The sequence below is a fragment of the Acomys minous genome (genome assembly GCF_964271855.1).
Source record: "Acomys minous genome assembly, contig: scaffold_26, whole genome shotgun sequence".
Classification (NCBI taxonomy): Eukaryota; Metazoa; Chordata; class Mammalia; order Rodentia; family Muridae; genus Acomys; species Acomys minous.
In genome coordinates, this window is record NW_028182179.1 from 2,628,386 (window position 1) to 2,644,725 (window position 16,340).

Below are 16,340 nucleotides of genomic sequence, written 5' to 3' on the forward strand. Positions count from 1 at the left end.
GTTTCAGTCACAGTAGCTCCCACAAGTGTCTCCTCAGTGTGTTCCCATTTCCTTAGAAACAGTGTATTTGCTGGGAGAAAAGTGCATTACTGTGCGCTTTCACCGTTCAGCAAATACATGTGTAGAAGCACAGCTCTAGCAGAAACGACCGTTTCTCGACGTTTTCTAACACAGGGAACAAGTTGCACACTTCTGAGATGCATTTGGGCAACTTTGTCAGAAATGAGTTTTTTGCCTAAAGAGACATGCCTATTTGCGCAGTAGTACAGATTCTGAGTATATAACTGCGCTTGATGAAATCAGCATTTCTCTTGCTTCCCTGTGCGTAGGGAAGCTCAGTTTTAGTCACAGTAGCTCCCACAAGTGTCTCCCCAGTGTGTTCACATTTCCTTAGAAACAGTGTATTTGCTGGGAGAAAAGTGCATTACTGTGCGCTTTCACCGTTCAGCAAGTACATGTGTAGAAGCACAGCGCTAGCAGAAACGACCGTTTCTCGACGTTTTCTAACTGAGGGAACAAGTTGCACACTTCTGAGATGCATTTGGGCCACTTTGTCAGAAATGAGTTTTTTGCCTAAAGAGACATGCCTATTTGCGCAGTAGTACAGATTCTGAGTATGTAACCGGGCTTGATGAAATCAGCATTTCTCTTGCTTCCCTTTGTGTAGGGAAACTCAGTTTTAGTCACAGTAGCTCCCACAAGTGTCTCCTCAGTGTGTTCACATTTCCTTCGAAACAGTGTATTTGCTGGGAGAAAAGTGCATTACTGTGCGCTTTCACCGTTCAGCAAATACATGTGTAGAAGCACAGCGCTCGCAGAAACGACCGTTTCTCGACGTTTTCCAACTCAGGAAAGAAGTTGCACACTTCTGAGATGCATTTGGGCAACTTTGTCAGAAATGAGTTTTTTGCCTAAAGAGACATGCCTATTTGCGCAGTAGTACAGATTCTGAGTTTGTAACTGGGCTTGATGAAATCAGCATTTCTCTTGCTTCCCTGTGCGTAGGGAAGCTCAGTTTTCGTCACTGTAGCTCCCACATGTGTCTCCTCAGTGTGTTCCCATTTCCTTAGAAACAGTGTATTTGCTGGGAGAAAATTGCATTACTGTGCGCTTTCACCGTTCAGCAAATACATGTGTAGAAGCACAGCGCTAGCAGAAACGACCGTTTCTCGACGTTTTCTAACTCAGGGAACAAGTTGCACACTGCTGAGATGCATTTGGGCAACTTTGTCAGAAATGAGTTTTTTGCCTAAAGAGACATGCCTATTTGCGCAGTAGTACAGATTTTGAGTATGTAACTGGGCTTGATGAAATCAGCATTTCTCTTGCTTCCCTGTGCAAGGGAAGCTCAGTTTTCATCACTGTAGCTCACACAAATGTCTCCACAGTGTGTTCCCATTTCCTTAGAAACAGTGTATTTGCTGGGAGAAAAGTGCATTACTGTGTGCTTTCACCGTTCAGCAAATACATGTGTAGAAGCACAGCGCTAGCAGAAACGACCGTTTCTCGACGTTTTCTAACTCAGGGAACAAGTTCCACACTTCTGAGATGCATTTGGGCAACTTTGTCAGAAAGGAGTTTTTTGCCTAAAGAGACATGCCTATTTGCGCAGTAGTACAGATTCTGAGTATGTAACTGGGCTTGATGAAATCAGCATTTCTCTTGCTTCCCTGTGCGTAGGGAAGCTCAGTTTTAGTCACAGTAGCTCCCACAAGTGTCTCCTCAGTGTGTTCCCATTTCCTTAGAAACAGTGTATTTGCTGGGAGAAAAGTGCATTACTGTGCGCTTTCACCGTTCAGCAAATACATGTGTAGAAGCACAGCGCTAGCAGAAACGAACGTTTCTCGACGTTTTCTAACTGAGGGAACAAGTTGCACACTTCTGAGATGCATTTGGGCCACTTTGTCAGAAATGAGTTTTTTGCCTAAAGAGACATGCCTATTTGCGCAGTAGTACAGATTCTGAGTATGTAACCGGGCTTGATGAAATCAGCATTTATCTTGCTTCCCTGTGTGTAGGAAGCTCAGTTTTAGTCACAATATCTCTCACAAGTGTCTCCTCAGTGTGTTCCCATTTCCTTCGAAACAGTGTATTTGCTGGGAGAAAAGTGCATTACTGTGCGCTTTCACCGTTCAGCAAATACATGTGTAGAAGCACAGCGCTAGCAGAAACGACCGTTTCTCGACGTTTTCTAACTCAGGGAACAAGTTGCACACTTCTGAGATGCATTTGGGCAACTTTGTCAGAAATGAGTGTTTGCCTAAAGAGACATGCCTATTTGCGCAGTAGTACAGATTCTGAGTATGTAACTGGGCTTGATGAAATCAGCATTTCTCTTGCTTCCCTGTGCATAGGGAAGCTCAGTTTTCGTCAATGTAGCTCCCACAAGTGTCTCCACAGTGTGTTCCCATTTCCTTAGAAACAGTGTATTTGCTGGGAGAAAAGTGCATTACTGTGTGCTTTCACCGTTCAGCAAATACATGTGTAGAAGCACAGCGCTAGCAGAAACGACCGTTTCTCGACGTTTTCTAACTCAGGGAACAAGTTGCACACTTCTGAGATGCATTTGGGCAACTTTGTCAGAAATGAGTTTTTTGCCTAAAGAGACATGCCTATTTGCGCAGTAGTACAGATTCTGAGTATGTAACTGGGCTTGATGAAATCAGCATTTCTCTTGCTTCCCTGTGCATAGGGAAGCTCAGTTTTCATCACTGTAGCTCCCACAAGTGTCTCCACAGTGTGTTCCCATTTCCTTAGAAACAGTGTATTTGCTGGAAGAAAAGTGCATTACTGTGTGCTTTCACCGTTCAGCAAATACATGTGTAGAAGCACAGCGCTAGCAGAAACGACCGTTTCTCGACGTTTTCTAACTCAGGGAACAAGTTCCACACTTCTGAGATACATTTGGGCAACTTTGTCAGAAAGGAGTTTTTTGCCTAAAGAGACATGCCTATTTGCGCAGTAGTACAGATTCTGAGTATGTAACTGGGCTTGATGAAATCAGCATTTCTCTTGCTTCCCTGTGCGTAGGGAAGCTCAGTTTTAGTCACATTAGCTCCCACAAGTGTCTCCTCAGTGTGTTCCCATTTCCTTAGAAACAGTGTATTTGCTGGGAGAAAAGTGCATTACTGTGCGCTTTCACCGTTCAGCAAATACATGTGTAGAAGCACAGCGCTAGCAGAAACGAACGTTTCTCGACGTTTTCTAACTGAGGGAACAAGTTGCACACTTCTGAGATGCATTTGGGCCACTTTGTCAGAAATGAGTTTTTTGCCTAAAGAGACATGCCTATTTGCGCAGTAGTACAGATTCTGAGTATGTAACCGGGCTTGATGAAATCAGCATTTATCTTGCTTCCCTGTGTGTAGGGAAGCTCAGTTTTAGTCACAATATCTCTCACAAGTGTCTCCTCAGTGTGTTCCCATTTCCTTCGAAACAGTGTATTTGCTGGGAGAAAAGTGCATTACTGTGCGCTTTCACCGTTCAGCAAATACATGTGTAGAAGCACAGCGCTAGCAGAAACGACCGTTTCTCGACGTTTTCTAACTCAGGGAACAAGTTGCACACTTCTGAGATGCATTTGGGCAACTTTGTCAGAAATGAGTGTTTGCCTAAAGAGACATGCCTATTTGCGCAGTAGTACAGATTCTGAGTATGTAACTGGGCTTGATGAAATCAGCATTTCTCTTGCTTCCCTGTGCATAGGGAAGCTCAGTTTTCGTCAATGTAGCTCCCACAAGTGTCTCCACAGTGTGTTCCCATTTCCTTAGAAACAGTGTATTTGCTGGGAGAAAAGTGCATTACTGTGTGCTTTCACCGTTCAGCAAATACATGTGTAGAAGCACAGCGCTAGCAGAAACGACCGTTTCTCGACGTTTTCTAACTCAGGGAACAAGTTGCACACTTCTGAGATGCATTTGGGCAACTTTGTCAGAAATGAGTTTTTTGCCTAAAGAGACATGCCTATTTGCGCAGTAGTACAGATTCTGAGTATGTAACTGGGCTTGATGAAATCAGCATTTCTCTTGCTTCCGTGTGCATAGGGAAGCTCAGTTTTCATCACTGTAGCTCCCACAAGTGTCTCCACAGTGTGTTCCCATTTCCTTAGAAACAGTGTATTTGCTGGAAGAAAAGTGCATTACTGTGTGCTTTCACCGTTCAGCAAATACATGTGTAGAAGCACAGCGCTAGCAGAAACGACCGTTTCTCGACGTTTTCTAACTCAGGGAACAAGTTCCACACTTCTGAGATGCATTTGGGCAACTTTGTCAGAAAGGAGTTTTTTGCCTAAAGAGACATGCCTATTTGCGCAGTAGTACAGATTCTGAGTATGTAACTGGGCTTGATGAAATCAGCATTTCTCTTGCTTCCCTGTGTGTAGGGAAGCTCAGTTTTCGTCACTGTAGCTCCCACAAGTGTCTCCTCAGTGTGTTCCCATTTCCTTAGAAACAGTGTATTTGCTGGGAGAAAAGTGCATTACTGTGCGCTTTCACCGTTCAGCAAATACATGAGTTGAAGCACAGCGCTAGCAGAAAAGACCATTTCTCGACGTTTTCTAACTCAGGGAACAAGTGGCACACTTCTGAGATGCATTTGGGCAACTTTGTCAGAAATGAGTTTCTGACTATAGAGACATGCCTATTTGCGCAGTAGTACAGATTCTGAGTATGTAACTGGGCTTGATGAAATCAGCATTTCTCTTGCTTCCCTGTGCGTAGGGAAGCTCAGTTTTAGTCACAGTAGCTCCCACAAGTGTCTCCTCAGTGTGTTCCCATTTCCTTAGAAACAGTGTATTTGCTGGGAGAAAAGTGCATTACTGTGCGCTTTCACCGTTCAGCAAATACATTTGTAGAAGCACAGCACTAGCAGAAACGACCGTTTCTCGAGGTTTTCTAAGTCAGGGAACAAGTTGCACACTTCTGAGATGCATTTGGGCAACTTTGTCAGAAATGAGTTTTTTGCCTAAAGAGACATGCCTATTTGCGCAGTAGTACAGATTCTGAGTATGTAACTGGGCTTGATGAAATCAGCATTTCTCTTGCTTCCCTGTGCAGAGAGAAGCTCAGTTTTAGTCAGAGTAGCTCCCACAAGTATCTCCTCAGTGTGTTCCCATTTCTTTAGAAACAGTGTATTTGCTGGGAGAAAAGTGCATTACTGTGCTCTTTCACCGTTCAGCCAATACATGTGTAGAAGCACAGCACTAGCAGAAACGACCGTTTCTCGACGTTTTCTAACTCAGGGAACAAGTTTCACACTTCTGAGATGCATTTGCGCAACTTTGTCAGAAATGAGTTTTTTGCCTAAAGAGACATGCCTATTTGCGCAGTAGTACATATTCTGAGTATGTAACTGGGCTTGATGAACTCAGCATTTCTCTTGCTTCCCTGTGCGGAGAGAAGCGCAGTTTTAGTCAGAGTAGCTCCCACAAGTGTCTCCTCAGTGTGTTCCCATTTCCTTAGAAACAGTGTATTTGCTGGGAGAAAAAGTGCATTACTGTGCGCTTTCACCGTTCAGCCAATACATGTGTAGAAGCACAGCGCTAGCAGAAACGATCGTTTCTCGACGTTTTCTAACTCAGGGAACAAGTGGCACACTTCTGAGATGCATTTGGGCAACTTTGTCAGAAATGAGTTTTTTGCCTAAAGAGACATGCCTATTTGCGCAGTAGTACAGATTCTGAGTATGTAACTGGGCTTGATGAAATCAGCATTTCTCTTGCTTCCCTGTGCGTAGGGAAGCTCAGTTTTAGTCACAGTAGCTCCCACAAGTGTCTCCTCAGTGTGTTCCCATTTCCTTAGAAACAGTGTATTTGCTGGGAGAAAAGTGCATTACTGTGCGCTTTCACCGTTCAGCAAATACATGTGTAGAAGCACAGCGCTAGCAGAAACGACCGTTTCTCGACGTTTTCTAACTCAGGGAACAAGTTGCACACTTCTGAGATGCATTTGGGCAACTTTGTCAGAAATGAGTTTTTTGCCTACAGAGACATGCCTATTTGCGCAGTAGTACAGATTCTGAGTATGTAACTGGGCTTGATGAAATCAGCATTTCTCTTGCTTCCCTGTGCGTTGGGAAGCTCAGTTTTAGTCACAGTAGCTCCCACAAGGGTCTCCTCAGTGTGTTCCCATTTCCTTAGAAACAGTGTATTTGCTGGGAGAAAAGTGCATTACTGTGAGCTTTCACAATTCAGCAAAAACATGTGTAGAAGCACAGCGCTAGTAGAAACGACTGTTTCTCGACGTTTTCTAACTCAGGGAACAAGTTGCACACTTCTGAGATGCATTTGGGCAACTTTGTCAGAAATGAGTTTTTTGCCTAAAGAGACATGCCTATTTGCGCAGTAGTACAGATTCTGAGTATGTAACTGGGCTTGATGAAATCAGCATTTCTCTTGCTTCCCTGTGTGTAGGGAAGCTATGTTTTAGTCACAGTAGCTCCCACAAGTGTCTCCTCAGTGTGTTCCCATTTCCTTAGAAACAGTGTATTTGCTGGGAGAAAAGTGCATTACTGTGCGCTTTCACCGTTCAGCAAATACATTTGTAGAAGCACAGCACTAGCAGAAACGACCGTTTCTCGAGGTTTTCTAAGTCAGGGAACAAGTTGCACACTTCTGAGATGCATTTGGGCAACTTTGTCAGAAATGAGTTTTTTGCCTAAAGAGACATGCCTATTTGCGCAGTAGTACAGATTCTGAGTATGTAACTGGGCTTGATGAAATCAGCATTTCTCTTGCTTCCCTGTGCGGAGAGAAGCTCAGTTTTAGTCAGAGTAGCTCCCACAAGTATCTCCTCAGTGTGTTCCCATTTCCTTAGAAACAGTGTATTTGCTGGGAGAAAAGTGCATTACTGTGCTCTTTCACCGTTCAGCCAATACATGTGTAGAAGCACAGCACTAGCAGAAACGACCGTTTCTCGACGTTTTCTAACTCAGGGAACAAGTTTCACACTTCTGAGATGCATTTGCGCAACTTTGTCAGAAATGAGTTTTTTGCCTAAAGAGACATGCCTATTTGCGCAGTAGTACATATTCTGAGTATGTAACTGGGCTTGATGAACTCAGCATTTCTCTTGCTTCCCTGTGCGGAGAGAAGCGCAGTTTTAGTCAGAGTAGCTCCCACAAGTGTCTCCTCAGTGTGTTCCCATTTCCTTAGAAACAGTGTATTTGCTGGGAGAAAAAGTGCATTACTGTGCGCTTTCACCGTTCAGCCAATACATGTGTAGAAGCACAGCACTAGCAGAAACGATCGTTTCTCGACGTTTTCTAACTCAGGGAACAAGTGGCACACTTCTGAGATGCATTTGGGCAACTTTGTCAGAAATGAGTTTTTTGCCTAAAGAGACATGCCTATTTGCGCAGTAGTACAGATTCTGAGTATGTAACTGGGCTTGATGAAATCAGCATTTCTCTTGCTTCCCTGTGCGTAGGGAAGCTCAGTTTTAGTCACAGTAGCTCCCACAAGTGTCTCCTCAGTGTGTTCCCATTTCCTTAGAAACAGTGTATTTGCTGGGAGAAAAGTGCATTACTGTGCGCTTTCACCGTTCAGCAAATACATGTGTAGAAGCACAGCGCTAGCAGAAACGACCGTTTCTCGACGTTTTGAACTCAGGGAACAAGTTGCACACTTCTGAGATGCATTTGGGCAACTTTGTCAGAAATGAGTTTTTTGCCTACAGAGACATGCCTATTTGCGCAGTAGTACAGATTCTGAGTATGTAACTGGGCTTGATGAAATCAGCATTTCTCTTGCTTCCCTGTGCGTTGGGAAGCTCAGTTTTAGTCACAGTAGCTCCCACAAGGGTCTCCTCAGTGTGTTCCCATTTCCTTAGAAACAGTGTATTTGCTGGGAGAAAAGTGCATTACTGTGAGCTTTCACAATTCAGCAAAAACATGTGTAGAAGCACAGCGCTAGTAGAAACGACTGTTTCTCGACGTTTTCTAACTCAGGGAACAAGTTGCACACTTCTGAGATGCATTTGGGCAACTTTGTCAGAAATGAGTTTTTTGCCTAAAGAGACATGCCTATTTGCGCAGTAGTACAGATTCTGAGTATGTAACTGGGCTTGATGAAATCAGCATTTCTCTTGCTTCCCTGTGTGTAGGGAAGCTATGTTTTAGTCACAGTAGCTCCCACATGTGTCTCCTCAGTGTGTTCCCATTTCCTTAGAAACAGTGTATTTGCTGGGAGAAAAGTGCATTACTGTGCGCTTTCACCGTTCAGCAAATACATTTGTAGAAGCACAGCACTAGCAGAAACGACCGTTTCTCGAGGTTTTCTAAGTCAGGGAACAAGTTGCACACTTCTGAGATGCATTTGGGCAAATTTGTCAGAAATGAGTTTTTTGCCTACAGAGACATGCCTATTTGCGCAGTAGTACAGATTCTGAGTATGTAACTGGGCTTGATGAACTCAGCATTTCTCTTGCTTCCCTGTGCGGAGAGAAGCGCAGTTTTAGTCAGAGTAGCTCCCACAAGTGTCTCCTCAGTGTGTTCCCATTTCCTTAGAAACAGTGTATTTGCTGGGAGAAAAAGTGCATTACTGTGCGCTTTCACCGTTCAGCCAATACATGTGTAGAAGCACAGCGCTAGCAGAAACGATCGTTTCTCGACGTTTTCTAACTCAGGGAACAAGTGGCACACTTCTGAGATGCATTTGGCCAACTTTGTCAGAAATGAGTTTTTTTCCCTAAAGAGACATGCGTATTTGGGCAGTAGTACAGATTCTGAGTATGTAACTGGGCTTGATGAAATCAGCATTTCTCTTGCTTCCCTGTGCGTAGGGAATCTCAGTTTTAGTCACTGTAGCTCCCACAAGTGTCTCCTCAGTGTGTTCCCATTTCCTTAGAAACAGTGTATTTGCTGTGAGAAAAGTGCATTACTGTGCGCTTTCACCATTCAGCAAATACATGTGTAGAAGCACAGCGCTAGCAGAAACGACCGTTTCTCGACGTTTTCTAACTCAGGGAACAAGTTGCCCACTTCTGAGATGCATTTGGGCAACTTTGTCAGAAAAGAGTTTTTTGCCTAAAGAGACATGCCTATTTGCGCAGTAGTACAGATTCTGAGTATGTAACTGGGCTTGATGAAATCAGCATTTCTCTTGCTTCCCTGTGCGTAGGGAAGCTCAGTTTTAGTCACAGTAGCTCCCACAAGTGTCTCCTCAGTGTGTTCCCATTTCCTTAGAAACAGTGTATATGCTGGGAGAAAAGTGCATTACTGTGCGCTTTCACCATTCAGCAAATACATGTGTAGAAGCACAGCGCTAGCAGAAACGACCGTTTCTCGACGTTTTCTAACTCATGGAACAAGTGGCACACTTCTGAGATGCATTTGGGCAACTTTGTCAGAAATGAGTTTTTTGCCTAAAGAGACATGCCTATTTGCGCAGTAGTACAGATTCTGAGTATGTAACTGGGCTTGATGAAATCAGTATTTCTCTTGCTTCCCTGTGCGTAGGGAAGCTCAGTTTTAGTCACAGTAGCTCCCACAAGGGTCTCCTCAGTGTGTTCCCATTTCCTTAGAAACAGTGTATTTGCTGGGAGAAAAGTGCATTACTGTGAGCTTTCACCATTCAGCAAAAACATGTGTAGAAGCACAGCGCTAGTAGAAACGACTGTTTCTCGACGTTTTCTAACTCAGGGAACAAGTTGCACACTTCTGAGATGCATTTGGGCAACTTTGTCAGAAATGAGTTTTTTGCCTACAGAGACATGCCTATTTGCGCAGTAGTACAGATTCTGAGTATGTAACTGGGCTTGATGAACTCAGCATTTCTCTTGCTTCCCTGTGCGGAGAGAAGCGCAGTTTTAGTCAGAGTAGCTCCCACAAGTGTCTCCTCAGTGTGTTCCCATTTCCTTAGAAACAGTGTATTTGCTGGGAGAAAAAGTGCATTACTGTGCGCTTTCACCGTTCAGCCAATACATGTGTAGAAGCACAGCGCTAGCAGAAACGATCGTTTCTCGACGTTTTCTAACTCAGGGAACAAGTGGCACACTTCTGAGATGCATTTGGGCAACTTTGTCAGAAATGAGTTTTTTGCCTACAGAGACATGCCTATTTGCGCAGTAGTACAGATTCTGTGTATGTAACTGGGCTTGATGAAATCAGCATTTCTCTTGCTTCCCTGTGCGTTGGGAAGCTCAGTTTTAGTCACAGTAGCTCCCACAAGGGTCTCCTCAGTGTGTTCCCATTTCCTTAGAAACAGTGTATTTGCTGGGAGAAAAGTGCATTACTGTGAGCGTTCACAATTCAGCAAAAACATGTGTAGAAGCACAGCGCTAGTAGAAACGACTGTTTCTCGACGTTTTCTAACTCAGGGAACAAGTTGCACACTTCTGAGATGCATTTGGGCAACTTTGTCAGAAATGAGTTTTTTGCCTAAAGAGACATGCCTATTTGTGCAGTAGTACAGATTCTGAGTATGTAACTGGGCTTGATGAAATCAGCATTTCTCTTGCTTCCCTGTGTGTAGGGAAGCTATGTTTTAGTCACAGTAGCTCCCACAAGTGTCTCCTCAGTGTGTTCCCATTTCCTTAGAAACAGTGTATTTGCTGGGAGAAAAAGTGCATTACTGTGCGCTTTCACCGTTCAGCCAATACATGTGTAGAAGCACAGCGCTAGCAGAAACGATCGTTTCTCGACGTTTTCTAACTCAGGGAACGAGTGGCACACTTCTGAGATGCATTTGGGCAACTTTGTCAGAAATGAGTTTTTTGCCTAAAGAGACATGCCTATTTGCGCAGTAGTACAGATTCTGAGTATGTAACTAGGCTTGATGAAATCAGCATTTCTCTTGCTTCCCTGTGTGTAGGGAAGCTCAGTTTTAGTCACAGTAGCTCCCACAAGTGTCTCCTCAGTGTGTTCCCATTTCCTTAGAAACAGTGTATTTGCAGGGAGAAAAGTGCATTACTGTGCGCTTTCACCGTTCAGCAAATACATGTGTAGAAGCACAGCGCTAGCAGAAATGACCGTTTCTCGACGTTTTCTAACTCAGGGAACAAGTTGCACACTTCTGAGATGCATTTGGCCAACTTTGTCAGAAATGAGTTTTTTTCCCTAAAGAGACATGCGTATTTGGGCAGTAGTACAGATTCTGAGTGTGTAACTGGGCTTGATGAAATCAGCATTTCTCTTGCTTCCCTGTGCGTAGGGAAGCTCAGTTTTAGTCACAGTAGCTCCCACAAGTGTCTCCTCAGTGTGTTCCCATTTCCTTAGAAACAGTGTATATGCTGGGAGAAAAGTGCATTACTGTGCGCTTTCACCATTCAGCAAATACATGTGTAGAAGCACAGCGCTAGCAGAAACGACCGTTTCTCGACGTTTTCTAACTCAGGGAACAAGTTGCCCACTTCTGAGATGCATTTGGGCAACTTTGTCAGAAATGAGTTTCTTGCCTAAAGAGACATGCCTATTTGCGCAGTAGTACAGATTCTGAGTATGTAACTGGGCTTGATGAAATCAGGATTCCTCTTGCTTCCCTGTGCGTAGGGAAGCTCAGTTTTAGTCACTGTAGCTCCCACAAGTGTCTCCTCAGTGTGTTCCCATTTCCTTAGAAACAGTGTATTTGCTGGGAGAAAAGTGCATTACTGTGTGCTTTCACCGTTCAGCAAATACATGTGTAGAAGCACAGCGCTAGCAGAAACGACCGTTTCTCGACGTTTTCTAACTCAGGGAACAAGTGGCACACTTCTGAGATGCATTTGGGCAACTTTGTCAGAAATGAGTTTTTTGCCTAAAGAGACATGCCTATTTGCGCAGTAGTACAGATTCTGAGTATGTAACTGGGCTTGATGAAATCAGTATTTCTCTTGCTTCCCTGTGCGTAGGGAAGCTCAGTTTTAGTCACAGTAGCTCCCACAAGGGTCTCCTCAGTGTGTTCCCATTTCCTTAGAAACAGTGTATTTGCTGGGAGAAAAGTGCATTACTGTGAGCTTTCACCATTCAGCAAAAACATGTGTAGAAGCACAGCGCTAGTAGAAACGACTGTTTCTCGACGTTTTCTAACTCAGGGAACAAGTTGCACACTTCTGAGATGCATTTGGGCAACTTTGTCAGAAATGAGTTTTTTGCCTAAAGAGACATGCCTATTTGCGCAGTACTACAGATTCTGAGTATGTAACTGGGCTTGATGAAATCAGCATTTCTCTTGCTTCCCTGTGCGTAGGGAAGCTATGTTTTAGTCACAGTAGCTCCCACAAGTGTCTCCTCAGTGTGTTCCCATTTCCTTAGAAACAGTGTATTTGCTGGGAGAAAAGTGCATTACTGTGCTCTTTCACCGTTCAGCAAATACATGTGTAGAAGCACAGCGCTAGCAGAAACGACCGTTTCTCTACGTTTTCTAACTCAGGGAACAAGTTGCACACTTCTGAGATGCATTTGGCCAACTTTGTCAGAAATGAGTTTTTTTCCCTAAAGAGACATGCGTATTTGGGCAGTAGTACAGATTCTGAGTATGTAACTGGGCTTGATGAAATCAGCATTTTCTCTTGCTTCCCTGTGCGTAGGGAATCTCAGTTTTAGTCACTGTAGCTCCCACAAGTGTATCCTCAGTGTGTTCCCATTTCCTTAGAAACAGTGTATTTGCTGGGAGAAAAGTGCATTACTGTGCGCTTTCACCATTCAGCAAATACATATGTAGAAGCACAGCGCTAGCAGAAACGAACGTTTCTCCACGTTTTCTAACTCAGGGAACAAGTTGCACACTTCTGAGATGCATTTGGGCAACTTTGTCAGAAATGAGTTTTTTGCCTAAAGAGACATGCCTATTTGCGAAGTAGTACAGATTGTGAGTATGTAACTGGGCTTGATGAAATCAGCATTTCTCTTGCTTCCCTGTGCGTAGGGAAGCTCAGTTTTAGTCACAGTAGCTCCCACAAGTGTCTCCTCAGTGTGTTCCCATTTCCTTAGAAACAGTGTATTTGCTGGGAGAAAAGTGCATTACTGTGTGCTTTCACCGTTCAGCAAATACATGTGTAGAAGCACAGCGCTAGCAGAAACGACCGTTTCTCGACGTTTTCTAACTCAGGGAACAAGTTGCACACTTCTGAGATGCATTTGGGCAACTTTGTCAGAAATGAGTTTTTTGCCTAAAGAGACATGCCTATTTGCGCAGTAGTACAGATTCTGAGTATGTAACTGGGCTTGATGAAATCAGCATTTCTCTTGCTTCCCTGTGTGGAGAGAAGCTCAGTTTTAGTCAGAGTAGCTCCCACAAGTGTCTCCTCAGTGTGTTCCCATTTCCTTAGAAACAGTGTATTTGCTGGGAGAAAAGTGCATTACTGTGCGCTTTCACCGTTCAGCAAATACATGTGTAGAAGCACAGCGCTAGCAGAAACGAACGATTCTCGACGTTTTCTAACTCAGGGAACAAGTTGCACACTTCTGAGATGCATTTGGGCAACTTTGTCAGAAATGAGTTTTTTGCCTAAAGAGACATGCCTATTTGCGCAGTAGTACAGATTCTGAGTATGTAACTGGGCTTGATGAAATCAGCATTTCTCTTGCTTCCCTGTGCGTAGGGAAGCTCAGTTTTAGTCACAGTAGCTCCCACAAGTGTCTCCTCAGTGTGTTCCCATTTCCTTAGAAACAGTGTATTTGCTGGGAAAAAAGTGCATTACTGTGCGCTTTCACCGTTCAGCAAATACATGTGTAGAAGCACAGCGCTAGCAGAAATGACCGTTTCTCAACGTTTTCTAACTCAGGGAACAAGTTGCACACTTCTGAGATGCATTTTGGGCAACTTTGTCAGAAATGAGTTTTTTGCCTACAGAGACATGCCTATTTGCACAGTAGTACAGATTCTGAGTATGTAACTGTGCTTGATGAAATCAGCATTTCTTTTGCTTCCCTGTGCGTAGGGAAGCTCAGTTTTAGTCACAGTAGCTCCCACAAGTGTCTCCTCAGTGTGTTCCCATTTCCTTAGAAACAGTGTATTTGCTGGGAGAAATGTGCATTACTGTGCGCTTTCACCGTTCAGGAAATACATGTGTAGAAGCACAGCGCTAGCAGAAACGACCGTTTCTCGACGTTTTCTAACTCAGGGAACAAGTTGCACACTTCTGAGATGCATTTGGGCAACTTTGTCAGAAATGAGTTTTTTGCCTAAAGAGACATGCCTATTTGCGCAGTAGTACAGATTCTGAGTATGTAACTGGGCTTGATGAAATCAGCATTTCTCTTGCTTCCCTGTGTGTAGGGAAGCTCAGTTTTAGTCACAGTAGCTCCCACAAGTGTCTCCTCAGTGTATTCCCATTTCCTTAGAAACAGTGTATTTGCTGGGAGAAAAGTGCATTACTGTGCGCTTTCACCGTTCAGCAAGTACATGTGTAGAAGCACAGCGCTAGCAGAAACGACCGTTTCTCGACGTTTTCTAACTCAGGGAACAAGTTGCACACTTCTGAGATGCATTTGGGCAACTTTGTCAGAAATGAGTTTTTTGCCTACAGAGACATGCCTATTTGCGCAGTAGTACAGATTCTGAGTAGGTAACTGGGCTTGATGAAATCAGCATTTCTCTTGCTTCCCTGTGCGTAGGGAAGCTCAGTTTTAGTCACAGTAGCTCCCACAAGTGTCTCCTCAGTGTGTTCCCATTTCCTTAGAAACAGTGTATTTGCTGGGAGAAAAGTGCATTACTGTGCGCTTTCACCGTTCAGCAAATACATGTGTAGAAGCACAGCGCTAGCAGAAATGACCGTTTCTCGACGTTTTCTAACTCAGGGAACAAGTTGCACACTTCTGAGATGCATTTGGGCAACTTTGTCAGAAATGAGTTTTTTGCCTACAGAGACATGCCTATTTGCACAGTAGTACAGATTCTGAGTATGTAACTGGGCTTGATGAAATCAGCATTTCTCTTGCTTCCCTGTGCGTAGGGAAGCTCAGTTTTAGTCACAGTAGCTCCCACAAGTGTCTCCTCAGTGTGTTCCCATTTCCTTAGAAACAGTGTATTTGCTGGGAGAAAAGTGCATTACTGTGCGCTTTCACCGTTCAGCAAGTACATGTGTAGAAGCACAGCGCTAGCAGAAGCAGAAACGACCATTTCTCGACGTTTTCTAACTCAGGGAACATGTTGCACACTTCTGAGATGCATTTGGGCAACTTTGTCAGAAATGAGTTTTTTGCCTACAGAGACATGCCTATTTGCGCAGTAGTACAGATTCTGAGTATGTAACTGGGCTTGATGAAATCAGCATTTCTCTTGCTTCCCTGTGCGTAGGGAAGCTCAGTTTTAGTCACAGTAGCTCCCACAAGTGTCTATCAGTGTGTTCCCATTTCCTTAGAAACAGTGTATTTGCTGGGAGAAAAGTGCATTACTGTGCGCTTTCACCGTTCAGCAAATACATGTGTAGAAGCACAGCGCTAGCAGAAACGACCGTTTCTCGACGTTTTCTAATTCAGGGAACAAGTTGCACACTTCTGAGATGCATTTCGGCAACTTTGTCAGAAATGAGTTTTTTGCCTACAGAGACATGCCTATTTGCGCAGTAGTACAGATTCTGAGTATGTAACTGGGCTTGATGAAATCAGCATTTCTCTTGCTTCCCTGTGCGTAGGGAAGCTCAGTTTTAGTCAAAGTAGCTACCACAAGTGTCTCCTCAGTGTGTTCCCATTTCCTTAGAAACAGTGTATTTGCTGGGAGAAAAGTGCATTACTGTGCGCTTTCACCGTTCAGCAAATACATGTGTAGAAGCACAGCGCTAGCAGAAACGACCGTTTCTCAACGTTTTCTAACTCATGGAACAAGGTGCACACTTCTGAGATGCATTTGGGCAACTTTGTCAGAAATGTGTTTTTTGCCTACAGAGACATGCCTATTTGCGCAGTAGTACAGATTCTGAGTATGTAACTGGGCTTGATGAAATCAGCATTTCTCTTGCTTCCCTGTGCGTAGGGAAGCTCAGTTTTAGTCACAGTAGATCCCACAAGTGTCTCCTCAGTGTATTCCCATTTCCTTAGAAACAGTGTATTTGCTGGGAGAAAAGTGCATTACTGTGCGCTTTCACCGTTCAGCAAGTACATGTGTAGAAGCACAGCGCTAGCAGAAACGACCGTTTCTCGACGTTTTCTAACTCAGGGAACAAGTTGCACACTTCTGAGATGCATTTGGGCAACTTTGTCAGAAATGAGTTTTTTGCCTAAAGAGACATGCCTATTTGCGCAGTAGTACAGATTCTGAGTAGGTAACTGGGCTTGATGAAATCAGCATTTCTCTTGCTTCCCTGTGCGTAGGGAAGCTCAGTTTTAGTCACAGGAGCTCCCACAAGTGTCTCCTCAGTGTGTTCCCATTTCCTTAGAAACAGTGTATTTGCTGGGAGAAAAGCGCATTACTGTGCGCTTTCACCGTT